A 27,721-nucleotide genomic window follows, 5' to 3' on the forward strand; every position below is an offset into this window, starting at 1 on the left:
TGCTTTAACTGGACCATATAGAGCTGTGGGGGCTGTGATATCATGATTGATAATGAGAAATATATATATGTGGCCTTCATCCAGTTTCTGGCACTAAGCTCCTAAAACCCTGGGAATGTCCTTACTCCTGAGAGCTATTAATGTCTTTTGCTATGTTAATGAGGTTGACAATAGGACCCCACTCAAGGATGGGACCTGGTTAGCACCTGGTTAGCAGGAGAAAGAACCCTGTGATTAGAAGCTTGGAACTTTCAGTCCCACCCCCTAAACCTTCTAGGAGAGAAGAGGGGCTGGAGGTCAAAAAATTAGCTAATGGTCAGTGATTTAACCAATCATGCCTATATATTGAATCCTCCATAAAAATCCAAAGGAGAAGGTTCTCAGAATTTCCCATTTGGTGAACATGCAGAGTTGCTGAGAAAATGGCACCTGGGAAGGGCACGGAAGCTCCCAGCCATTTTCCCACACCTTGTCCTCGTAGCTCTTCTTTCTGCCTGTCCCTGAGTTATATCCGTTAATGATAAGCCCGTGATCTAGTAAGTAAAATATTTCTCTGAGTTCTGTGAGCTGTCTCGTAAATTGATCTAACCTGAGGAGGAGGTGGTTGGAACCTGCAGACTATAGCCTGTAGGTCAGAAGCACAGGTAATAACTGAAGTGGAGAGTGGGGGAGCAGTAGGAATGAACCCTTAACCTGTGAATCAGATCTGTCTCCTGGTAGATAGACGTCAGAACTGAGTTGAATTGCAAGACACCCAGCTGTTTTCCAGAGAACTGTTGGTACCATTGGAAAACCTCCTCTACACTTTGAAATAGGGTTCAAGAACCCAAAATAAGGACTTTAATTTCTTCATGGCAGTGAAACCCCCGGGGAGTATGACTCATTCAGATTCTAGTGAGCAGAGGTCAAAAATTGCTGTAAATAGTTTGATAAATATCAGTGCTGGTGAGGGATATGAGTGTGAGAGAGAGAATCTGTATTGTATTGTCTACATGTTTTCCATTATGCTCTTTAATTTTTTTTTTAATGTTTATTTTTGAGAGAGAAAGAAGAGACAGAGCATGCACAGGGGAGGGGCAAAGAGAAAGGGAAACACAGAATCCAAAGCAGGCTCCAGGCTCTGAGCTGTCAGCACAGAGCTCAATGTAGGCTCAAACTTGCAAACCCTGAGACCATGACCTGAGCCGAAGTTGGACGCTCAACCGGCTGAGCCACACAGGCACCGCTCCATTATGATTTTTAAACAGTTAGGTTTAATCTATATTCTATATATAGATTCTATATTCTATCTATATATTCTATCTGTATAGATTCTATATTCTATCTGTATTCTAACCTAGGTCATCCAGATTTATTTATTTATTTATTTATTTATTTATTTATAATTTTTTTTAATGTTTATTTATTTTTGAAGGACAGGGACAGAGCGTGAGTGGGGAGTGGGGGAGGGGCAGAGAGAGACAGAGACAGAATCTGAAGCAGGCTCCAGGCTTTGAGCTGTCAGCAGAGAGACTGATGTGGGGCTTGAACTCATGAACTGCGGAATCATGACCTGAGCTGGAGTGGGAAGCTTAACCAGCTGAGCCACCCAGGCACCTCCATCCAGAGATATTTAGACATAAATAGAGACCATAGAGACAACATATGTATACACTTAATGTGTACATACATAAAGTGTTGGGGTTCAGGAGCAAATGGTCAAGAAAGAATTCTTGAAGAAACATCTTTGATGCAGAAAAGGTGGTTTTATTTAAATCCCTGGGATCGTACCTCTAGGCAGAAGGAGCTGCACTAGGGTTGTGAGGAGTAGCTGATTATATACTTTTAAGTTGGGAGGGGCTTAGGGATAGCTTAAGTTTCTAAGGGATTTGTAAGCAGGGTTTCTAGGACCTTGAGGACCTTGCTACATATTATTAGGATAAGGTCATTTACTACTGTCGAGTAAAACCTTAGTCATGAGACCCTTTAAAATTTTTTTTTTTTTTCAACGTTTATTTATTTTTGGGACAGAGAGAGACCGAGCATGAACGGGGGAGGGGCAGAGAGAGAGGGAGACACAGAATCGGAAACAGGCTCCAGGCTCCGAGCCATCAGCCCAGAGCCTGACGCGGGGCTCGAACTCAGGGACCGCGAGATCGCGACCTGGCTGAAGTCGGACGCCTAACCGACTGCGCCACCCAGGCGCCCCAGTCATGAGACCCTTTAGATGTATATCAGTGGGCCATACATTTGGAGGATGATTGCTAACATATATCTTGCTGGGAGGAGGGGGTGGGGGTGGGTAGAGATAAAGGAAGTTTCCAAAGGGATTTTTACAGGATCTTGGAGGTCTGGCTAATGTCAAGCTAAGGTTGCCTTTTGCCTCTAGCAAACTATTTACATTGAGGCAACTAAGCTACTTGAGGAAGGTCATCTGCCTGTCTCAGTACTTGTCAATGGTCTGTGAAGGAAATTTAACTTTTTTTCTATATTACTTTTACCTTTGTTCTCCACATCACACTCTCACATCTTTCCATTTAGATGACTCTTCCTATCTAAGCCTCTGTGTTTTGAATCTATTGATGAACACCATAGTCATAAAACCTACTGCTTGATTTATAACCCCTCTACTTTTGTTGTTCCATTATGCACATTGTTAAAAATAGTATTTTACCAAAAAAATAAAAGTCATTTTCATTGTAACCCTGAAACTCTACCACCTTTAAAAAAAGGGCTGTTCATGGGGCACCTGGGTGTCTCAGTCTGTTAAGTCTCTGACTTCAACTTAAGTCAGGATCTCAAGGCTTATGGGTTCTTGCCCCCTCAGTCTTTGTGCTGACAGCTCAGAGCCTGGAGCCTGCATTGGATTCTGTCTCCTTCTCTCTCTGCCCCTCCCCCGCTCGTTCTCTCTGTCTCTCTCTCTCTCTCTGTCTCTCTCTCTCAAAAATAAATTAAAAAAAAAAAACATTAAAAAATTAAAAATAAAAAAGGGCTGCTCATGAGATTTCATTTGCTGAAATTTCACTTGGAACATTTCAGCAACTAGGAGTCTATTTAAGAAAGTGTGTTAAAGATTAATAAAGTCTATATATAGTTTCAACACTCTGTTTCAGTGCTCGTTGATTTTATTGGACTGGAGTTTTGTGGCCCCTCTTACAAGAAGAATTCATCTCCAAAGGCTGAAACATGTCATTAAAAAATCCGTATTTCTTTGATCTAAGCATTGCTTCCAGGGCATCCTTTGGGTCCATCCCATAAGGCATTGGACACTTCATGAGCTAACACTGTGGCTATTTCTCTCAGGTTATTTCCAGTTGAGTCTCAGCCCTGGAGGTACGTACCTAAGTTGGGAGGATATAGTTGTAGATAAAGTAAATGTCTCCTTTAAGTACTCCACAACCCCCACAACACATGCACATTGCGTCTATCTGGGGTCTGTTTGTTTTTATTATGGAATAGTTCACAAACCATAACATTTTACCTTTGAGAGCAGATGATGCACACATTATTAGTATATTCATAAAGCTGTGCAATCATCATCACTTTCTAACTCTGGAACATCTTCATTCCTCCCCTCCTGCACTGGCAACCATGAATCTACTTTCTATCTTTATTGTCTTTTTTTCTTTTTCATTCCAATGTAGTTAACATGCAGTGTTATGTTAGTGTCCGGTATAGTGATTTAACTCTTCCATGGATCACCCAGTGCTCATCACAACAGATGTATGCCTTAATCTCTTTATTGTCTGTTTTTAACATAAATGAGATTATCTGATTATCCTGTAAATATTCTGTAACTTGTTTTTGTTTTTGGTATAGAGATACAGTTTAACATTTTTTCTGTATTTACTCTAATAGAGGAGTCACATTTTTAAATTCCTCATAATATTTTATAGTTTCCATCCATATATTGATGTTGGTATATTTCTAATTTTTTAGTTTTGTTAATAATGTATCCAGGGGAGACTCTTTTGTGCATATATTTTGCAAGTCTCTTAAGACCCACTTTTAGCAATACAATTGCTAAGTCAAAGGGTACCTGCATGTTAATAGATACCTAAAACCTCACAGGTCATTGTTTGCTTTACTGCCATTGAACAAATAGAGCTGGTTTCTTCTTAACTTTTAAATATCACAGAAATCTGCTTACTCTATTATGCGTGGTGATGACACCATTAAGAAACAGACACCAATGTTTGCCTCACTTAAAAAGAAAAAAAAGAGAAACAGAGAGAACTTATGTAGAGCAACTTGGGAGAATGCATCTCACCTGTGTCCTAAGATTTTCTCGATATGTGTTTTTCCTGTGTTCTAGTAGGTGTTACTCCATGACTTGGGATTGAGGTCACCCTTAGAAAACAGTATTTCCTAAGCTTTTATATGTACTGTCAAAATGGTATTTGGTCATATCCACACACCATAGAAGAATGGGAATTCTCTCTAGTGTCCTAGAGACTCTTTAGATTCTGGCCCCTGCTTGCTTCTCTAGTTCCAGGTAAAACCCCATCCACACTCTTTTCTTCAGTTTTTATAGCAGCTTCTTCAATGTGCATATTCTGGTGCTTATGGCTTTGCACACTTTATTCTGTATGTCTTTCTCATCCACTGTGCTAACTCTTGTTTTGTTTTCTTTTCTTTTTTACAAGACTCAGTTCATGCAGCCTATCTTTAGGAATCTCTAACTAGCCCCTTAGACTAGGAGAGGCCCATCTTCTGTGAGCTCACAGTGACCTGGGTTGCTTCTTGTCATAGAATGGAACATGCCATACCATATATTTACAATATACATATATACCCCAATTCCTTTACTGGTCAGTGACTTTGTGAAGATGCAGATCGTATTATATCTTAACTTCCCTGGGTGAACAGACTCTTTAGAACCTGGTTAGTTTTATGGCATAGCCTGGTGGTTAGGAGCATTGGGCTTTGGAGACAGCCAGCCAAGACTTTGGATCCTGTCTCTACTGCTTCACTAGTTCTGTAAACTTGGCCACCTATGGAAATATTCTGGGGTTAGTTCTGTATCTACAAAATGGGGCTAGCATAATAAGGTTGCTGTGACGATGACCAAGTGATGCTCAGTAGTGGGCCTGGGACTTCATAAGGACTCGATAAATGAAGCTTTATGAACGACAAAACTGGGATATTACTGAAAATTCCCTAAGTAGGCTGCAACAGATGGGAATAGAGAAGCCTTGTGAAGAAGCCTTCTTCTCCTCTATGGGGACACCTATGTATATGTCCTGCATTCTCAACTATCTGGCCTGTTTCCCAGGCAGAGCTTGTCTTTCCCTATCTACACAGGCCCAGTGCAAACATGTAAGGTTATATGTGCCCCTTTAAAACTGTTAGCACCAATGCTGTGGGATCAGTACATCTTCCTGAGTAATCGTGGTTAATAAAATAATGACTGCACTAGAAAGTACTTGGGCAGTATTCAGGTTTTGACTTCATTCTTTCATGATATTGAAATGCAACACCCATTAATTCTCATGTATCAGTGGTCTGAAGTAAAGCTTGCCATGGCTTTGAAGAGCTTTCTGTAGTCTAGCAAATGTGGTGACTCTTCCTTCTCCTTCTGGGAAAGCATGTGAACTGGAAATTGGCCTGTTACCCCAGTTGGTATTTGACATATAATGAAAGTAAATGGTCATTAAGGATATCAAAATATTGCATGGTTAGAGGAGATTTACATGGACGAATTGACTTGGATTAACAGCTGTGTTTTCATATGAATCTTGATTATCACTGACTTAGAAAATGATCCCTCATTTTTTGAAGTTTATTTACTTATTTAAGTAATCTTTACACCCAGTGTAGGGCTCCACCTCACCCTGAGATCAAAAGCTGCACACTGTCCTGACCTAGCCAGCTGGGTGCGCCATCCCTCATTTTGATGTTCGTTGTCTACTTGTGTTCAGAAATGCAGGTGGTCATCCTATTTTGCCAGAGAGTTTAAATTTGTTTCCTCCAACACTAAGCTATCCTTTCTTTTTTCCCCTTGGATTTACGTAAGTATCTACAGTACAAATGTTTCTTTTTAAAAAAAGGCCTTTTGAAAGGCTCTTGGAAAATATTTCAGTGATCAGCATTATTCATGTTGCCTATGCATCTATGTAAATAATTCCATCCTTTCTCCACCAGAACTCTTACAACTTAGCATACCCTCAGAAAATGTGAATGCAATTACAAGGTAATGCTGCCCCAATAAGCATTTCAGTGCTTTGGAAAGGAAACATTGAATACAGAGCTGAACACGCCCATGCTAGGCCTGTGACAATAAAAAGGATGTTTATGAATGAAATAGTGCTACAAATGGCACCACACTTTGGAGGAGGAAAGCAATTTGGTGAAGTGAAAGATGCTAAATGTTTTAATTTTCTTCTCTGCCAGTAAAATCTTGTAAAACAAGGTGACATATTAAATTTTCTATACTACAGTGACTCCAAGAGCCTGTCAACATTTTCATTATAAACTCCATTTTCAGAGCTTTATAACTCAGCTTTAAGAATTCACTCTGGCCTGACATTTGGAGTGCAAGGTCTTACCTGGGGAACATGTTTTTCACATGTTTGAAAAATTATGAGTTTATCCTTTTTTCAGTTTATAATGAGTAACCTTTTCATACTTTTTCGCATGGCTACTGGGCCTCAGAAATTAGAGGCAGAAAGAAGGCTTACGTGTGGTAGGTCACCCAATGAAGGGGCAAAAATGCTACAAATGTGGTCAACACAGGTCAGGGATGCTGATTTTCATTACGAAGACTCACGGGCATACTAGTTGCTCTGTCTGTCCTAGTTGCTCTGTCGCAGAAAGAGCTCTACTACACTGCCCTCAACAATTTAGACTAAACTGTGCTACCCAGGGACACGCTATGCCAGATCCCTGCTGAGGAGACCCAGATTGATTGGGGAATTCTTAGTCCCCAGTATGTTTATTTCCACATTTGTATTATTCTGTGGATGGCATAAGACCTTTTCCCTAAAGCTTTACTTCATTTTTTCAAATCTTGTTCATTGTTAAGTCTTCTTTGTGGTTGTGTTTTTTAGTTTGCTTTCCCCTCTATCATATTCAGCACTCACTAGGTACTGAGTCTATATTATTTAATTATTTAATAATCGAAGCACTCTTTCTATACTTTGGAATGTCTACAGTTAAATCTTTGAAAGAATTACTTTTGGGGAAGGAAAGAACAAGGAAGCAATGGAAGAGAAATCTACATGTTGTTGTTTGGAATGGGGCTTCAAAATGTCCTGAGAACCTCCTATGGCTTCCACAAAAGAACAAACATAAGCTCCCTAGAAGAGAATAGAGTATCTTCAATAAAAGGTGAGGTATTGTGGTGCCTGGGTGGCTCAGTTGGTTGAGCATCTGACTTTGGCTCAGATCATGATCTCATGGCTCATGGGTTCGAACCCCATGTCAGGCTCTGCGCCGACGGCTCGGAGCCTGCTTCGGACTCTCTGTCTCTCTCTCTGTCTCTCTCTCTCTCTGCCCCTCCCCTACTTCCCCCCCCACTCTCAAAAATAAATAAACATTTTTAAAAAAAAGTGTGGTATCAAGTCTTCAGTTGTAGGTTGTTCAGGAGAGTTCCAAGAAACCACCCTTTCTTCCTGTGTATTCATCCTGATTTCACTCCCACCTATTTGCATTGTATTTTTATACAGCTGTCAAACTTATGTTAAAATGTGAGAAACACCCAGTGTATAATCCCAACACTTGCTTTTATGGTGTAAAGACCAATTTTGTGACACTTCACCTAAAAAACAGCAACATAATTTATGTCCCTCAAAACCACCCTCAAGCCATATCCCTTAGGAGAAGACTGAAGGACAATTTAAATAATTTACCCCACAACTAATGAATATGCAAAGCAAGTTTGAAACCCAGGTCTTTTAGACCTCAAAATCACACTCTTTCCTCTAAGCCACCGTGCTTTTCTTACTGTGTACCTGGACATCTGTTTCTGTTTGTATTTTTTTTATTGGAATCAAGCTATGCCTAACTCATAAGTGGCTAACATTTTCCAGTGAAACCTATTGGGATAAACAGGCCAGACTCCAGATTAAAAAATAATAATAATAAGTGAGAGTGGGGGTTAAGGACGAAAGGACTTGAATTAGTTTGATTTTATTTATTTATTTATTTATTTATTTATTAATTAATTAATTTATTAATTAATTTATTTATTTATTTATTTATTATTTTAGAGAGAGATAGAGCATGAGCAGGGGAGGGGCAGAGAGATAGAGGGAGGCACAGAATCTGAAACAGGCTTCAGGCTCTGAGCTGTCAGCACAGAGCCTGACATGGGGCTCGAACTTGGGAATGGTGAGATCACCTCCTAACCAACTGAGCCACCCAGGCGCTCCAGGACTTGAATTAGCTTCAACTAGGAATCTAATTCTGTTTTCAATTTCTCTCACCTCATTGTCTTCTCTTTCTTTCCTCTTCCTGTAAGTCCCACTGCAGTGAATGACATCCCACTTATTGAGTTGTTCGAGACAGAAATCTGTGAAATTTAGTTTTCTCTCTCACACCAGCAACATTCTAATCAAATAGCAAGCCATGTGTGGTTTTTCTAATAAATGTTATTTTTCCTTTTTTTTTCTTTTTGAGAGAGAGAGAGTGGAGAAGCAGAGAGAGAAGGAGAGAAAGAGAGAGAGAGAGAGAGAGAGAGAGAATCCCAACTAAGCCAAGCAGGCGCTGCACTGTCAGCACAGAGCCCAACATAGCGCTCAAACCCATGAACTATGAGACCACGATCTGAGCCGGTACCAGAAGTCGGATGCTTAACTGACTGAGCCACCCATGTGCCCCCCCTTTTTTCCCCTTTTAAATAGACTTAATTTTTTAGAGCAATGTTAACTTCATAGCAAAATTGAGCAGAAGAGACAGAGAGTTCCCATATTTCCCATTTCCCACATATACACAGCCTCCCCCATTACTAACATTCCACATGAGAGTAGTACTTTATTATAATTGATGAGACTACACTGATGCATAAGTATCACTCTAAGTCCATAGTTTACCTCAGGGTTCACCCTTGGTGTTGCATATTCTACCGGTTTTGACAAATATATAAAGAAATATATAAGCACTGGCAACCACTGATCTTTTTTTACTGTCTTCTTAATTTTGCTTTGTTCAGAATGTCATATAGTTGGAAGCATATAGTATGTAGTCTTTTCAGATGGCTTCTTTTACTTAACAATATCCATTTAATATCCTTCCATGTCTTTTGATGGTTTAATAGCTTATTTATTTTTAGTGCTGAATGATATGCCATTCTGTGTTCATTTATCCCTTCACCTATCAAAGGACCTCTTGGTTACCTCTAAGTTTTGGTAACTGAATAAAGCTGCTATGAACATTCATGTGAAGGTTTTGTGTGGACATGTTTTGGTTCATTTGGGTGAATACCAAGGAATGGGATTATTAGATTTTATGGTAAAGGTATTTTTAGTTTTATAAGGAAAGTCAAAAATGTCTTCCAGAGTGGCTGTACCATTTTGCATTCCCACCAGCAATGAATGAGAGTTCCTGTTGCTCCACATCCTTGCCAGCATTTGGTGTTGTCAGTGTTCTGGATTTTGGCATGCTAATAGGCATGTGGTGGTATCTCGTTTTAATTTGCATTTTTCTGATGACATAAGATGTGCGGCATCTTTTCATATGCTCAGTTGCCATCGGTAGATCTCCTTTGGTGAGGTGTCTCTTCAGCTCTTTTGCTCGTTTTTTAATAGAGTTGCTCATTTTCATATTGTTTGTTTTAAAAGTTCTTTTATGTTTGGGATGACAATGCTTTATCAGCTATGTTTTCTGTAAATATTTTGTCTCAGTCTGTGTTCTGTCTTCATTCTCTTGACAGTGTCCTTTGTAGAGTAGAAGTTTTTTTTTTTATCTCAACAAAGTCTAGTTTATCATTTTTTTTCATGGATTATACTTTTGGTGTTGTGTCTGAAAAGTCACCACCATATCCAAACTCATTTATGTATTCTCCCATGTTACCTTTAGGATTTTTATGATTTTTTGTTTGACATTTAGGTATATGATCTATTCTGAGTACTTTTTCTTTTTTAGTAAACAGTGTAAGGTGTGCGTAGATTCCTTATTTTTCATGTAGCTGTTACAGCATCATTTGTTGAAAAGACTATCTTCTCTCCATAATTTTGCCTTTGCTCCTTTGGCAGAGATTAGTTGACTGCTTATTTACAACTGTTTATTTCTTGTTGTGTTTATTTATTTCTATGTGTGCTGGCACCATCTGAACAGAAGCCACCATCATCCCTGACTGCTTCTCCTACAACTGACTGTTAATTACATGGCAATCTATTTTATACACAGAGGCTAAAGTTGTCTTTTAAAAACATTTGAAGTTTTTCAATCATTTCCATTTCTAGGATCAACTCTAAACTCCATAATGACCTAAAAGCCCTCCTTCTTACATCCTTTCCCCCCATTTCCCTCTCCTTCCTCCACAACCAGCTTCATTCTCACTAGTTTCCATGCTTTGCTCTAACCATTAGAATCTTTTTCAGTTCTTTGAGTAAGCCATGTTTCCTCTCACACTGAGACTTAGAATACAGAGTAATCTCCTGGAGACCCCTTTTTCAATGCCTCTTGCTTAAGCTCATTCCTTTTCATTCTTCAGAGTTCTGTTTTCATGTCACTTTTTCTGGGATATATGTTGTCTTTTTTTTTTTTTTTTTTTTTTTTTTTTAGGGCTCACTACTAACTGTTATCAGAGCACCATGCCTCAAGTCTCCTTCATAATGATTGCTGATTATAATTGTATTATTATTTCTTTAGCATCTGCCTACCACACTAAAATGGAAGCTTCCTGAGTGCAGGGGGAACCATGTCTGTTATCTTTGCTGATGTATTCACAGTGGGCACTATATTACAGTGTCTTAGTGTCTAACCAGGGTTGTGGGCAATAACCAAATGTGAATCATCAGCAAAGGGTGGGAACTGCAGAGTCAGGTAACTGAGGGTTAAGGCCCTAATTCTTGGATCCCAGGATTTCTCTGTTTATCTGGGAGCCAAGTAACGCATCATGAGTCAGAAGATTTTATTAGCAGTACATAGAAACAACCCAGAGAATGGGGATGCAGAGAATCACAGGCTCTTGAATTGGGAAAAGATCAAAGTCTTCATGCAGTAGTCAAAATATTTGTTAATGGTCATAAACTGAGAGCATTAAAGTATTCACGGTTCATCTTCCTTTCACATCCTTCAGAGCCCCATAGTCCAGAGATCATTTTGGTTTCTTTAGATTGTCTCTAACATGCCAAGAAGGATAGGACAGTAAGTGTTCTTGGCCTTTCCTCCCTTCAGGCCTTCAGGAAACTTGGGGCTTTCATCTTTTCTATTCTTAAGGAATAACTGCTTTTCCTTTCAGAAAGCAGTTTTCAAATGTTTCCCAGGTTACTGTCAAGCCTCAGTAGGCCTTTTATTCAGTGTTGTCTGGGAAGAATTAAGCCCTGGGATGGCCAACATCAAAGCTGGTTCATGAGCAACAGACCTCACACACAAACCTTCAAGAAGGTATGAGATGGAGAATCTATGTTTTCCTTTGTTTTATTTTGTTTTCAGTAAAGAAAAATTCTTATTCACAAAAAAGAATTCAGTGTTTAAACTAAATGGATAAAGTTGATAACTATTTTTCAGTTCTGTTCAATTTTGAAAATAATTTATTCAAATCAAAAAAGAATGTCCACAAGCCCCTTGTTAGCTGGCATTGCTGATTTCTCTAGTACTTTCCCTGTTTGACAGCCACTAGGCTTTTTCCAGATGATGGGTGTAGTCTCTCTTTTCTACCTTGTACACCAGAGGTGGACGGAGAGGCTGGAAACTTCCAATGCATAGAAACGCTAGTGAGTCAGTGTCCAGACCCAAAGACATTTTAGAGCATTATTTTCTCACAAAAATGGGGATGTAGTTGGAGATGTCATATCAGATAGATAGCTAGGAAGTTTTATTTATTTAAAATGGGAGATGTGAGTTTCTTCAATATCAAAAGCCTCCTGTAATATTGATCTCTCTTTTTTCCCCACCCATTGCCCTTCTCCTTACCTCTCCCATATTTTAATTAATTCCTAAATGCAGTACTTTTCAAGGAACTTGGTAAAAATACCAGGTCGAGGCCTTGTCATTCCTCAATGAGGCTGTTTTCTTTATTAGCTCCCCAGGTGACTCTGATACATACCGAAGTGTAATGTGTATATTATTTCAAGTTTATGCAAAATGTCACCATGCCTTGTTCGTCTATGAGACCCCACCCTTTTATTTATTAATGTATTTATTCTGTAGTATCTTCTTTTTACTTATTATAGCTGAATCTTATTTGATTTGATTATTGGAAGCTATTAATTATCATATCCCCTTTATTAAATGGTATTGTAATGACAAATAATGGGGAGATGGTAATTTTATCAATTCATGCTGAACACTTCTTGGTTAAGGAACTTCATGTTAATAGTTATTCTTTCAAGAATATCCCATTGTACTGTGATTAAAAACAGTCAGTAAACCATGAATATCAGGAGAATGATAGCAAGAGGTTTGTAAGTGTGCATTGTGGGCACCAGCAGTTTATTTTTGAGAGAGCCTGATTAAATGCATCTCTGTGGATTGCCATGGTTTATGGCAGAAGTGATGCGATGATTTGTGTTAACGGTTTAACAAGTTTAAAGTTGAAAATTTATTCTGCTTTCATTCTCTTCCCTTTGGCTGATAGTTACTGTCTAAGGCACTTCATCAGAGAAACTACCGCAGAAGTGGCCTAAGAAGCAGCTGTCATCCAAAGAGTAGAAGAAGTCTCTAGGGTCAATATCAGAGCTGGCTGTATTCTCTAAAGACATAAGAGCTCAGATTGGATAATGCCCTCCCTTCAAGGAGGTTTAGTCCAGTCGAGCATATGATCCAACACAGTGTTTTAATTTTATTTTATTTTTGGAGTGGGAGAGTTATTTCATGATAAAGATGGTCGAAGCAAAAGCTCTTCAAGGAATGATGTGGCATTATATCTCTAATGTCTTGCCTTTAAAGTAAAGCCATTATATTATAATACAGATCTGTCTCTGTCTTGCTTCTCCTGGAGATTTACTGCTTTAATACATATCCAAGTGTATACAAATATTTTCATGGCCAGGAAAACAAACTTTTTGAACTGGTCAGTTGACTGGTATTCAGAGTGTTTTACGTGTGATTCCTCAAAGGTGGATTGACTATATGGCTATGGATATCATGTCATGGTACTTAGAACTTCTCATACTTTTAACAGGGGTAGCAACCCTACTAAGTCCTCTGGGGGCTGCTGGAAAGAATGATAGTAACTGGGAAAAACTTTGCAAAAATAAATCATTTCAATGTAAGAGCCTGGATTTAAATTATTAGATACCAGAAACTGACAACTTTTGTATTAGGGTTTAAGCTTTCAGTTAGACCTCTAAAACTAGGATGTTGGGCTTTCAGTGCCTAATATTGAAGATCTTTCCTCTTACCTGAGGACCATATTCTAGAAATTTCATGATCTGACTGTCAGTTAAGTTAGTAGCTGAAGGGAGGGGATCATTTTTATATTCTGTATCTTTAGCTATGAGTTCTGTTTAAAGATGACTTACTTACCAAATAAGTTGATTTCTCTTCCCAACAACACTTGAGGCACTAATAGAAAAAGTTTATAAGAATTGAAAGTTACAAAATAAATGTGGGAGAGGTGCCTAGGTGGCTCAGTTGGTTAAGCGACCAACTTTTGATTTAGGCTCAGGTCACATCCTCACAGTTGTGAGATTGAGACCTGCATCAGGTTCCATGCTGAGCTTGGAGGTTGCTCAAGATTCTCTCTGTCGCTCTCCCTCTGCCTCTCTCCCCTGCTTGTTCTATCTCTTAACAAAAAGAATTGAAAGGTTTAACCCCAAATTAATAAAGGAAAAAATGTGGGACATATGTACACAACAGATTGCAACAATCTGTAGAAAGCAAAAGTCAGATGCAGGAGGAGAGAGATAAAACAAGGCTGAAGAGGCTGCAGCCAACCAAATTTCCCTGATGATCATCTCCAGGGGTAAGTGTACTAATTTGAAATAAAGTGATGTGGGACCTGGAGAGCAGTTCTGAAATGAGAACCCCAGATATTTGTATGTTCAGGCAAGTTAGGTGAGCTTTGAGCAGTGGTTCACCAAGTTGTCCCGATCAGCATCATAAGCATCACGTGGGAGCTTGTTAGAAATGAAGATTATGAGCCCTACTTCAGACCTATTGACAGAGGCTCTGGATGGTGCCTAGGGATCTGTATTTTAACAAGCCTTCTAATGCACCTTCAGTTTGTAACCACTGGTCCAGAGTGCCCTGGGTGGATTATAGCTAAAGATAATGTTAATCACTGCCTGGCAGAACTTTGAGTGCCAAGGAAATCCCCAAGGTAGGAGAGAGGGAAAAAAAGGAGAAAGAGGGGAGAGGGGGGAGGAGATATTAACACAATATTCAATGGCTGTCTTCTGCCTTCCCTATTTGTGCAGAATACCTAACAAATAGTCATTACTTTCAGTCAAACAGGAAGGATCTTCTCGGGAAATATGAGTGTACTGTCTGGGGAGATCAAGAACAGCAAAGAACCCTGCATTTTGGCAGTAGATTTTCCCAGCACAGTGGGGAGCTCCTCAGTCACTCACAATAAAGTATTTTCACTCTCATAGTCTCACCCACTTATAGAGACCCAGGGAAATGTTTCTTTTGGTTCACACTTGAATATAAATTCACAAAAAGGGCCACTAGCCATTTTATGAATCTTGCAACATGACAAAGGCAATGATGAATAAATTTTAAAAATTAGAAAAATAATTTCAAGTTAATGCAGGGAAACAAAGGGGTTTTAAGCAACTGCTAATGCATAATCTTAGAGAAACTTAAGAAAATAATGTATTCATAAACTAATAACAGTAACTCTAAAAAAGAAACAATTGGAGAAGAAAGCCAATCTCTTAAAATTAAATGTATATATTTCAATAGAAAAAAAATTAAATCAATAAAAGAGTTGGAAGATGGAAGAGAGAATCACTGAGATTTGTTCTCTTCAAAAGAAAGCTGGAGGGGAAGCAAAGGTAAAACCATTTCTAATATCTGGTCATGATTTCTAATATCTGGCTAATAGGAATACCAGAAGAGAGAAGAGATAAAATTGAAGAGGAACACATTTAAAAATATATAAAATAGTTTCCCTGATATGTCTTCTAATTGAAAAGGCCTGTCAAGTGTTGAATTAGATGAAAGAAAAAGGCTTATAGTTAATCTGTTATACAGTTTGAGAAAGTCTCCAAAGAGAAAGACACACACACACACACACACACACACACACACACACACACACACAGGCCCACAGGCAGACACACACACAGACAAAGAGGCCTACCCTCCTCAAGCAAGTTACCACCCAACTCAGCAAACTGGATGCAAGAAGACACCAAAGCAAAGTCTTATTTCTTTGGGCAAATTTTTTTCAACCTAGGAATCCTTAAACATACATACTGTTGATCAGATGTAAGAATAAAATAAAGAAGTTATTAGATACCCAAGGGCTCAAAAATTACATATCGCATACCTTTCCTACAAAGGTACTTGTAACCGAGGGAGCCAAGAACTAAAAAGTAGTTGACTTGTAGCACAGCTGAACTAGGGTGAGTTCCAAAGTGTGCCCTACGAGTTCAGGCTCAGATTCTCCTGTTTTAAAAAATATTGATAGTTTTTTTCATCCTGGGTTTTTGCATTCCAATATTTATGTATGTATGCATTTATTTATTTAGAGAAGGGTGTAAGTGAGCTAGGGACAGAGAGAGAATCCAGGAGGGGCAGAGAGAGAGAGGGAGAGAAAGCCGGGTCACCTGAAGCGGGACTCATGCCCACCAGATGCAGGGCTCAAACTCACCAATGTGGTACTCAAGCTCACGAACTGTGAGATCATGACCTGAGCCAAAGTCGGATGCTCGACTAAAGCCATCCAGGCGCCCTGCATTCATTTAATTTAAAAATGAATTTAGGGGCACCTGCATGGCTCAGTTGATTAAGTGTCTGACTTCAGCTCGGGTCATGATCTTGTGGTTCATTGAGTTTGAATCCCACGTAGGACTCGGTGCTGACGGCTCAGAGCCTGGAGCCTGCTTCAGATTCTGTTTCCATCTCTCCCTGTCTCTGTCTCTCTCTTTCAAAAATAAAGAAACATTAAAAAATAAAATCAAATAATAAAAAAATGCATTTAAAACATAATTTTATCTTCAAATTGAGTTTTTTGGTGCCCCATTAAATTTTGTACCTAAGGCGCCTGCCTCACTAACCTCATCAGTCTTGGCCTTGACTGGTGTGTTTCCTCAGGCTGCTGTAGGAAAGTACTGTAAACTGGGTAGCTTATGTTAACAGACATTTATTCTCTTATGGTTTTGGAGGCCAGAAGTTTGAATCAAGGTGTCAGCAGACTAGTCTTCCCTCTGGAGGCTCTAGGGTAGAATCTCTTATTTGCCTTTTCCTGCTTCAGCCATTCATTGCTTGGCTTGTGGCTGTATCAGTCCACTTCCTGAATCCATGGTGGTCCCACCTCCTCCTTAGTTGGGGGTCTTCTTCATATGTCTGTCTCAAAATCCTCTCTTCCTTTCTTTTATAAGGACAGCTGTTTCAATGATAACCAATATGGATAATTTCAATAGAGATATACTGGAAAGGGGGTGGAGGCTAAATCTGCATCTATCATTGTGAGAAGTCAATAAATAATGTCTCAAGTTGATAGATCAAGAAACAAACACACCATGTAGAGATATGAAAGAAGCTACAAGCAGAGTTGTTTTAAAGTTTGTTATGGAATGAGACTATAGCATTTAATATTAAGCCCTTTTCTTAGGTGTTTAAACATATACATTTAATGCATCAAAGAAACAATGAAAGAACCTATAACATTTTCTTGCATTTTATGGTTTGAAAGTGTCTTTTAATGAATCATGGAGCATCTTTTCATGAGTAGAATTAGTGTTTTTAAATTAATTTTAAGTTAATTTCATTACTGTTTCACCCCTTCTCAAACTCTGCAGATCATTTTTTTCCCTAGACATTAGCTATTACTTTAGTAAAATACAATGAAATGGAATAATATAAAATAAATAAAAATAAAGACATTTTATATACAAACATAGTTTTTTTTTGTTTTTTTTTTAATTAGGCCCAACAGACATACATCAAATGTTTATGTAATTCTCTAAAAATTTCCTCTCAATGTGACATGCCATGTGGCGTACTGGTAAAAAAATTGGAAGACTTGGGACAATCCCAAGAACCACAATTTGAGCAATGACCTAGTTTTACCTTTTTCTTTCTTCTTCTTTTTAAAAAGTTTTCCATCCTTCCTACCTTTCTTCCTTTCCATTTCTTTCCTTCCTTCCTTCCTTCCTTCCTTCCTTCCTTCCTTCCTTCCTTCCTTCCTTCCTTTCCTTCCTTCTTTCCTTTTTAGTGTTGCTTTTTCCTATCTTGCTTAACAAATCCTACCCCACCCCAAGATTGTCAACATACTGTTTTGTTATTTTCTAAAAGTTTTATCATTTTACTTTCTACACTTAGCCACTGAATAGGCCTGACTATTGGATATGGTGGGATATAGGCTTTAAAGTTCATTATTATCAGGGGCGCCTGGGTGGCGCAGTTGGTTAAGCGTCCGACTTCAGCCAGGTCACGATCTCGTGGTCCGTGAGTTCGAGCCCCGCGTCAGGCTCTGGGCTGATGGCTCAGAGCCTGGAGCCTGTTTCCGATTCTGTGTCTCCCTCTCTCTCGGCCCCTCCCCCGTTCATGCTCTGTCTCTCTCTGTCCCAAAAATAAATAAACGTTGAAAAAAAAAATTAAAAAAAAAAAATAAATAAATAAAGTTCATTATTATCAATATCCCTTTCAATTTTTCCCTCATTGGTTGTCTTCTGCCTGTGTATTGGCAGGATGCACCTTTTCTCCTGGTGGCTGTGCAGTGCTACATAGCATCCTGCTAAATATCAAGAGTCCATTAATGTAGGCTGTGTTTGTAGGCTCTATGTTCTCTGTCAGTGTTCTATATTTCTATCCTTGTATCCATGTGTCATTTTGATTACTATAGCACTAAAAATGAATCTGGAAGCCTATCTTCCTGTTTTGTTGTTTATTAAAGTGTATTTTGGCTTTTGTTGGCTCTTCATATTTGCATGAAATTTTAGTTGACTTTCAAAGGTTCCCCCAAGATGCAAGTTGAGATTTTGATTAGAATGTACTGAAGTGTAAATTTGGGAGGGGGAAGAGGGATCATCTCTACAGTTTACATCTTTATAGTTCTGGGATTTCTAATCTTGAATATGATTTCTTTCTTTTTTCATTTTGGTCTTTCAAATTCTATTTTGAAGTCTCTTTAATCGTAGATGTATTTCATATATTTTATAGATACATTCCTAGTACCTCATGTTTATTATTGTTGATACTTTAAATAGCATTTTAAATTTTATTCTTTTTTTTTTAGCATAGGATTCAATAGATTGATAAGATAGGTAGATGAGGTAGGTAGGTCGATCAAGAATCCAAAAACCTAGTTCAATTCTTTTTCATTTCAGTTGTTTACCTCAACATTATTTTGGACATTACAGTTTGAAAATTAATAAAATTCATGGCCATCTTGAAAAATATTAGTGCAGGTTGTTTGTTAGAAAATATCTTTCAAAATATATAGTCTATAGAGAGAAATAGAAGGAAATAAGTCCTAGGTGATAGAAAGGTTGGGGTCCACCAAACTGTGCTATCTGTTCTGGATGAATGCAAATCATTGTAGAGAACTGAATTTTATAGTTAATATAGTGAATACCTGTTTTACGAAAGTATCATAATAACCACACTGAAGAGGCAACCTCCTTTCAAGAAGCTCACATTGTAGCAGGAGGGATGGAAGGAGTGTCATGGAAAGATAATAATTTTTTACGAAGTCCTCATCAATTTGAGATGGACGTTGTGAAAATCTATTTATATGTGAAAAGAGTAAAGAAAGCTTACATTACTTTGTTCTTTAAAGAATTGATAGTTGAAGAGAATGACTTTTTTCATTACAGATTGAATATACAAGGAGAGACTTTAGCACTAAGAAACAATGTGTGTTTTTTTTTTAAAGAAAATAATTTCTGAATGATGAAAAGGACCATTTTCCGTAAAGACAGTCAAGGTAAAATACAATTGAGTAGAAGTAGGAAAGTAAAAGGCCTCTTCAGTTAATGCATTTCCAGAACTAAGCACAAAGATGCTTTCCGAATGAGGATGCACTTTAGAGAGAATCTTTTCAAAGGACCCCTATTTAGTTCAACAGGCTCCTTCAAATGCAATGCATTTTAAAGGCTTGGAAAGTAAGGATACTATCTCTAGAACCTGGTGTTTAGTTTTATCGTGAAAGTTTTGGTAACACAGGTACATAGCATCCTGCTTTGAACACAGGTAACACAGGTACATAGCATCCTGCTTTGAACTAACCTTTTGTGATTCTGAGAGAGGAGCTTATGGTATTTAGAAGTCAGGAGAGGAAATTTGAGTTTTTATATCTTGTTCCTTCAACTTCCTCTGGTCTGCTGTATTCCTCATCTCAGCCCTTCCCCAAGACAGCTTCTGATGTTGGACACTCTAGTGCCCTATGTCTATTCTTAAGCCCTACTTTGATCCTACTTCTGGGACTACTCCCTCACCCTTGTTTTGTCCCCACACTTTAATCTCAAATACACAGAACCCTGGATTCTTGGCCTCTTTCCATGTGTTCCTCTCTGCTGCAGCTTTCTGGCTTACTGACCTCTGGATCTGACCTCTTATGAATGTGACTTCCTAGACCCTGGACTACTGGCTCTCTCCGTCATGGCTTTATTTGATCCTTCTTTGCCCCCCTCTAAGTCAATTGCAAAAGAAACAAACATTTACAAAGTTTTGATTTTATCCCTGATACTCTGTTAAGAGAGAAGTAAATTTCAGAATAGTTTAGGGGAATTTATTCCCCATTATGCTCCTCTTATAAACATTTCAATTTTAAAACCTGACACTTACCTAGAAGAATTAGGTGCCAGACTTGCCCAGGAAGGTAAATCATCACTATTTTATTAGATCACATAACACTGGTGAAAGGCTTAAATGTCTTTGGACAGATGGTGCCCTGTGAGATTCAGGGAAGCTGAAAACAGGAGACCATACTGATTCCCAGTGTGCAGATGTTTCTAAAAATATGTTGCATGTCATGATGAAAAACAGACCTGCACTACGGATACTTTCAGAAAATAAGCATAGCTTTAAACTCTATTTTGCATGTAAGTGAAGAATGAAAATCATGCAGGAAATTCAGTTTATATAGTCTGTCATTTTGACGCAGTTGGGCATCCCTATTTGTTCCTTTTGAAAGAGCTGCTCTGGAAGGTGGTTTTAACATCTATTTAAACTCTTTGAGCACCATAAGCATATGTTTATCCAGAGCCCAAAATAATTTATTTTCACTCTGCTTCTACTTTTATAACACAAAGAAAAATCAAAGTGCATAAAAATGCTGTGACTTCTCACAGGGCAGCCTAGTTTTAGTGTTGGTATCCTCAGGCATGTATGATAAAGAGTAAGGTTAATAATGTGACTTGAGGCCTGACAAGATCCTATAATTCTTTCTGAATCCTTCTAAAAATTAACTTGTATGCATTATAATGCTGAGTGCATTTTATTGTATTTTCTGTAAAAGGCAATGTAGTGTTCCAAAAGATGTTCTTGATACAAACCTTGCCGCCAGGCATTTGGTAAATAGTCATTTAACCAGAGTCCTCATGCCCAACCTTTCCAAATACGGGACTTTATTGAACTTCCTTAAAAGTTCCATTTCACTTTGCCTTATAGGGCAATACAGTTTTTTGGGTTTTTTGTTTGTTTGTTTTTTGTTTTTTGTTTTTTTTTTTGTTGTTGTTGTTGTTGTTAAAGTGACTGGGTATCAGACTATGGCAAAGACTTGGTAAATGTCTTTATCCTGGCTAGAGAAAGTAGCTGACTAGGCTTTGGCTGGTTCAGAGACCTCAGAAAAACTTTCTAAGTACAATTAATGGTTCTGTCCTTTGCAGAAACTCCAAATGCCTTCTGAGTTGGGAGGAAGCTATTGTAATTGATCAAGGATCTGTGTGCATGTGTGTCCTTGAGCCTTTTTTATAATGGGGGAAGAAATGAAGTTGAGTAAGAAGGGGGAAGAGATAAAGGAAAGGAGGAGGAAGTGAGAAGGAAAGACTAATAATGAAAGTCAAAAACCACTGATATGAAATATTCTTTTTTCTTCCTTCCTTCCTTCCTTCCTTCCTTCCTTCCTTCCTGCCTTCCTTCCTTCCTTCCTTCCTTTTTAATGTTCAGGAACTGCTATTACAAATTAACATAAAATATTTTTGTGTTGTGAAGCTGGATAAATATATAGGTATTTCTAAAGCTCTTGAAATCAGAAGCCAGCTAGCTACTCCATGGCTACTTGGTACTTCAATTAATTTGCAAACATTCAGCAAAGCACAAGTCCTCATTCTTCCTATGATCTATGTAGTACATTGGGAAAAAGTCAGAATTTGAACCTAGGTCAGTCTCATGTCAAGGCACATGTTTATTTATAACCATGGTAGGTTACAATCCAGTGACCTCAGCAATACCTAAAGTTAACTCCACTTTCAAAATACTCCTATGGAAAGGCACCTGGGTGGCTCTGTCAGTTAAACATCTGACTCTTGATTTCGGCTCAGTTCATGATCTCATGGTTGGTGAGTTTGAACCCTGCATCGGGCTCTGCACTGATAGCACAGAGCCTGCTTGGGATTCTCTCTCTTCCTCTCTCTCTGCCCCTCCCCCACAAGTGCTCTCTCTCTTTTTCTCTCTCTCTCTCTTTCTCTCAAAAATAAATAAAAATACACTTAAAAATATTCCTATGGAAACCACCTGGTACCCACTGGTCAACATTTGAGAAACTATTTTAAATGCCCTGGTTTCCAGGTACTAGGATGGCTATTGCAAGGATCATAGCATCATATTCATTTCTGAACAGTGGATAGAAAAAATCTCCAGGTTATCAATACAACTTAATCACTGTTGCTTTGTTTTATCTTAGTTAATAACTAGTGATATGACAAATAATGCCTATTATTATCATTGAATCAGTTATAGAATTAATGGCTAGCATGGATAATTACAAGGTTAGACTTGTTGTCAGGTATGGATATTTTTGATTCTGATTATTCCTCAGATAAAGAATTTTCTTTTTCCACTTGCCTGGGAGCTCTTTGAGGGCACAGGTAATGTTCTTCATTTGGAACCATTAATGGCTATCAATGCTCTAAGACATGGTATATGTCAATGAACATTTGTTGAATTACTTTAAAAAATATTCCTGGATTATGCTTTTATTATAATATATGCTAATATTATTCATTTTTCTGTAGTGTTCAGTGAATTAACAAAATTAGTGTTGCAGCTCCTGATGAGAAAAGGCATCCATGGTCCTACTCAATATGTACCTTTAGCAAAATTTGTTATGAAATTCTAAGTGTTCCCTAGCTAATACTGTGATCCAAATGCCTGCAGTTATGCAATATGGCATGTGATATTTTAAATGAATCATGAAACAATGTATTCCAATATTTTGACTTTTCTGTTCAGTTTTTAAGGACAATGATAGGTAAAATATAGGGTTTTTTTTAAATGAGAAATATTAGGAGATGCTCTACAAAAAAGACATCTCCAGCATTGTTTGAGCAACGTCTTATCTTTGCAATGTATCTTTTATTGTTTGACTCAAAGTATTGTTCTTAAAGTATATAGGTGAATATGAAATGACAATATGTTAGGTACATAAATTTCTGTCTTTCTCAGTTGAAAAATGTGTTGATGGTGTGATTAGATGCATCTATAAGCAAGTTTGAAAAAATCTTTGTGTGATAGCATTTTCATCTGCAAACAGATGTTTCATACTTCTACAGATCAGGGATTGCTCATAAATAGCAAAACATACATTTTATTAACATATCATATTGTATTCAGAAGTGCATTTTGCCCTTGAGAGACTGAAAGCAGAATAAGGCACCAAAGTTGTTTTTTTTGTTTGTTTGTTTTTATTTTTTTCCCTAATGTGTCAGTTAGCTTTTGCTGTACAGCAAACCATCTCAGAAATCAGTGGCTGAAAACAACTGTTTATTTAATTTGTGATTCATTAGATCAGCTGGGTGGTCTTGGTCTGGGTCAGCTGGACTGGTCTCACTCATGCACCTGTGATCTGCTAGTATATCGGAGGGAGTGGCTTGTTTATGATGGCCTTGGCTGGAAAGACAGGCACTCCTCTCCAAGTGATTTTATCCTTGAGTAGGATAGCTTGGAGATGTCCACATGAGGGACCCATGGAGATCACAGGGTTCCAAGAGTTGAGAGTCCAAGAGTATATGGTCTGTCTCTTGAGCCCTAGGCTGGAACTCACAGCACAGCTTCTGTCACATCCTATTGGCCAAAATCCATCATAAAACCAGGTGAGATTCAGAAAGTAGAGAAATATTCCCCTTTCTTTGATGAGGAGGAGGGACTGTGGCTGATTTTGCAATTTATGACAGCTAATATTGCAGTTCTCACACCATCCTCCTCAAGATGTTAATGTCTTTTGATGATAATCATAACCACAACAATAGCAATGGAGGACTCTCTGTGTGCCAGGCACAGTGCTAAGTGTGTTCCCTGGATTCACTCAATCAATTTTCATAGTAACAATTTAGATCGATACTACTTTTTCTTCATCGATAAGAAAACTTTGTCACAGAGGAGTTAATGAGATGTAAAAGTCCTCCAAAACAAGATTTCTCTGGCCAGATAAATTTGGGAAATGCAAAGTTAAACAATGAAGAAGGATCTTTCTATCCATCCATCCATCCATCCATCCTGTAAGACTTCTCAAAGTTTTGAATGTAATAATATGTATTGTGAATCTTATGGTTGGGGGAATTATAAGCCACATTTCTAAATGTGGAACTTAGGAACTCTTCTTTTTATGGAATATCTATTAACATGTTACAAGACAGTGGCATCCTGTGGAATCCAGTTTGGAAAATTATATAATACTGTACTTAGGCTTGAAACTGGGAGCCAAATCACCCTGAATTTACAGTCAATGTAGTTCTGTTACTGAGAATATAAAGATGTATGCAAAATACCTTATTTTTCATCCTCAGTCTGCTTGTCAGTATAAAAAACTTAGATCCTGTAGACCTATAAAAATTAAGTCAGTTAGATATCTGAATCACCTCAAGGTTTTTGATCTGAGTTTATTTGCTTGTTAGTGTTCTATCACCTTCTCCTCCCCCTTCCTCTGCCTCCTTCTTTTAAAGCACCCCTCTTCTTTTTGTATCGACATCCCCCTGAGCAGTAGCAGCGTTAACTGTGCTGACAGTTGGCAAATAGTGGTATAGCATGGCAGTGAGATATTGAGGGAAAATTATACCTGTGTCAAACTGCTTCTGAATCATTAGCTTCAAGAAGTCAAACGAGAAAGACCTAACCCCCCACCCCCACCCCCCACCTCCACAGCCGTACAGATGAGGCAGTAGCTTGGGGAAAGTTATCTCTCACCTTTTGCCAGAGTAACAGCCTTGAGGAGGGGAGTTCTGGAATCAAGATTAGGCTATATATGGGAATTTAAATATCTGGGTAGAGGAGGTTAGATCTTAGCATCCAAATCTCCATTAAAAACGAACAAACAAACAAACAAACAAACATAGAGTGCTTGTGTGTGTGTGTGTGTGTGTGTGTGTGTGTGTGTGTGTGTGTAGAGAGAGACCCAGCACATTTATTCAACTCAGGTATTCATTGGGATTTTATTAAAGACTACATAATGACTAAGTAAATGTCAATATTTTACTTAATCTTCAAAACAACCCCAAAATAGGTACTTTTATCCTCATTTTTAAATTTTTTTTTTTCAACGTTTATTTATTTTTGGGACAGAGAGAGACAGAGCATGAACAGGGGAGGGGCAGAGAGAGAGGGAGACACAGAATCGGAAACAGGCTCCAGGCTCTGAGCCATCAGCCCAGAGCCCGACGCGGGGCTCGAACTCACGGACCGCGAGATCGTGACCTGGCTGAAGTCGGACCCTTACCCGACTGCGCCACCCAGGCGCCCCTATCCTCATTTTTATAGTTAAAAACTAGGAGATTAGAAAGATAATATAAATTAGTCATAGTCACACAGGGAGTAAGAGGGAGATGGGATTTGAAACCAAGTCTGTTTAACTAAAGAACCTGGAATTTAAGGAGTGTGCAGGATAATAAAGAGTTATACAGCATGTTCATCATGCAGTGCTGAACTACCTGAGTATATACGATGGATGGAGTAGTCAGAGTCCCAGGTGGGCATGGGACTTGGGTGACCATTTCAAACATGTTTGTACAGTCTGCTTTCCTGGGCCCGGATCCCTTTGGCAAGAGAGATGGCATATGGGTACATGGAAGAGGTTTGTGGCTGAGAGGAATGGAAGGGGTCCTTGAACTTGAGCCCGTTTTGACCCAGCCATCCAGAGATTAACACACACACACACACACACACACACACACACACACACACACACACACAATTTTAACACTGGGCACATGACCAGAAGGAACTCCTACAAAACTTGGAAAGCTGGGACATCTGCTGAGAGAGAACCCCAGTTAAGTCTAACCCTAAGAGAAAAGCTTAAACTTCTTAATTCAGAGAAAAATGTGCATCTCTCAGTACTTCAGCCTGGAGGTGAAGTGGAGTTGCAAATTCAGTGGAATTTGAATAAAACTTGAGCAGCAGCAACAGCCACAGGTAGAGGTGTGTGGGCAGCACAGGCAAGTTCTGGGACTCCCAGAAATCTTTGGGAAGTGACCCAACACACACACAAGGCGCCTGGACCGCATGTGAGGAGTGGTGGCTACTCACATATGAGTGACCACAATTGTGTCCATGGGCTGGGTAGGCAACACTGTTGTTAAGCACTGATACACTCATATATGCATCTGTATCACCTCCCTCTTATGTCATCACTAAGCCTAACACCGATTATTTTTAACTTTTCATCTATCCTTTTTGAGTTCAGAGACTTATATCTACTCATCTCGATTCCTATTTAACATTTTATTGGAATTCAGTACATGTTCACTAAATGAATGTATGAATGAAATAGGATATATCTATTTGTATTTATATATATTTATGCACTCGATTGGCAAGAGATGTATATGAGGCCAATTTCTAAGCAGTCATCTATACAATTAGAATTTAAAGACAGTTAATAGTTCTCTTCACCTGCATGGACTCAGGTAATCCATTAATAGCTCAAGGATAGAAAATTCTGTTTCTCAAGATGGTAGAGTCATAATCAGAGTATAATCTCGGTTTGAGGCACCTGGGTTGCACAGTCGCTTGAGCATCCAACTCTTGAGTTCCAGTTCAGGTCATGGCCTCACGGTTTGTGGGTTTGAGCCCCACATTGGGCTCTGCACTGACAGTACAGAGCCTACTTGGGGTTCTCACCCTCTTTCCTCTCTCTTTCTCAAGATAAATAAATGAAAAAAAAGAGTATAATTAGGGCCAACACCTTTCCACTCTACATAAATCAGCAGCTTTTCTTAGAAATGTGGGAGGAAATATTCCTTTTTGGTTATTCCAGGGGATGTAGATAAACAAAAGAACCTGATGAGCCAAGGAACCTAATGAAGTGCTCGGTTTGTTTCCTGAAGAACCAGAGTTAATTCATTGAGACTGATGTCCTTCCCCAACAACATAATTACATTGCATTCTCCTAAATTATTCTCTGTTTCCAAGTTGTTTATCATTCACACACAGTTTAGGAGCTTTATACTATGTGCTAGAATCTCTGTTCTGTTTTTTAAGCATTAGAGAAATGAGTAAAAAGACACGTTTGTTCATTTACACTTATTCTGCATTTCTACAAGCAAACAATTTTACTTTGTTTTTATTTTTTAATAAATGAATGCTTTTAAAGTCTTAGATCATTGATTAGGAGAACACCTGAGTGTGGCCAAGTTAAAGGTTGGTGAGTGCTATTATAATGTTTCTCTAGAAGGTCATCGTGGTTCTTCAAGAAGTACAGGTGAGGAACCACAGTGATTGTCTCAGGACAGATCAAGTGATCAGGAATCGGATCTACAAAGCAGCACACATTGGGAGATAGGCACTAAACCTTTATGAAAACCATGAATAATGATAAAAGTGAAATCATTTATAGTTCATATACTTTAAAGCTAATGAAAGTAGGTGTCGCACCTGCTTATCTTCCCATATTATAAGAGAGATTAAGCTGTAGGAGAAACAAAAAAAGGACCTGCAGATGCCTCTTACTCTCCATCTGGCCACATAAATGACACCATGTAAATGACTGAAAACCCAAAATCTATTTTCCAAACCAAGTTTTCCCTAAGGGGTAGGGGAGAGGAGAGAATTTCAAGGTGGAAGCTTAGGATGGGAGTTAGCACTGCTCCTGAATTCCTCAATAACTCAGCCATTCCTAGCTGGTGTTTTCATTCATGATTCTGAAGGACCCTGGTGAAGGCAGCACTACAGAATGTCACAAACCCAAGTGGCATTATTCCTGTCTGAGACTATGCGAATGACATGTAGGCACGCCTTGCATCTTCGTACATGGCAACTTTGATTGCAGAGAGGTGAGCAGCTGTTACCCCCAACACTTACAAAAGGT

At 38.6% G+C, this 27,721-nt stretch overlaps 1 protein-coding gene and 1 non-coding gene across 5 annotated transcripts in view; both read left to right on the top strand.

The window, feature by feature from the left end:
• DCC (DCC netrin 1 receptor) overlaps window positions 1-27,721 on the top strand; it is a 1,162,490-nt gene that overhangs the window by 431,511 nt on the left and 703,258 nt on the right. The window lies entirely within an intron of this gene.
• TRNAQ-UUG (transfer RNA glutamine (anticodon UUG)) lies at window positions 7,324-7,408 on the top strand. Its single transcript has one exon. It is a non-coding gene; the product is annotated as a tRNA-Gln (tRNA).

Source organism: Puma concolor, chromosome D3, assembly GCF_028749965.1.
Source record: "Puma concolor isolate L17-30 chromosome D3, mPumCon1.1.hap2, whole genome shotgun sequence".
Classification (NCBI taxonomy): domain Eukaryota; kingdom Metazoa; phylum Chordata; class Mammalia; order Carnivora; family Felidae; genus Puma; species Puma concolor.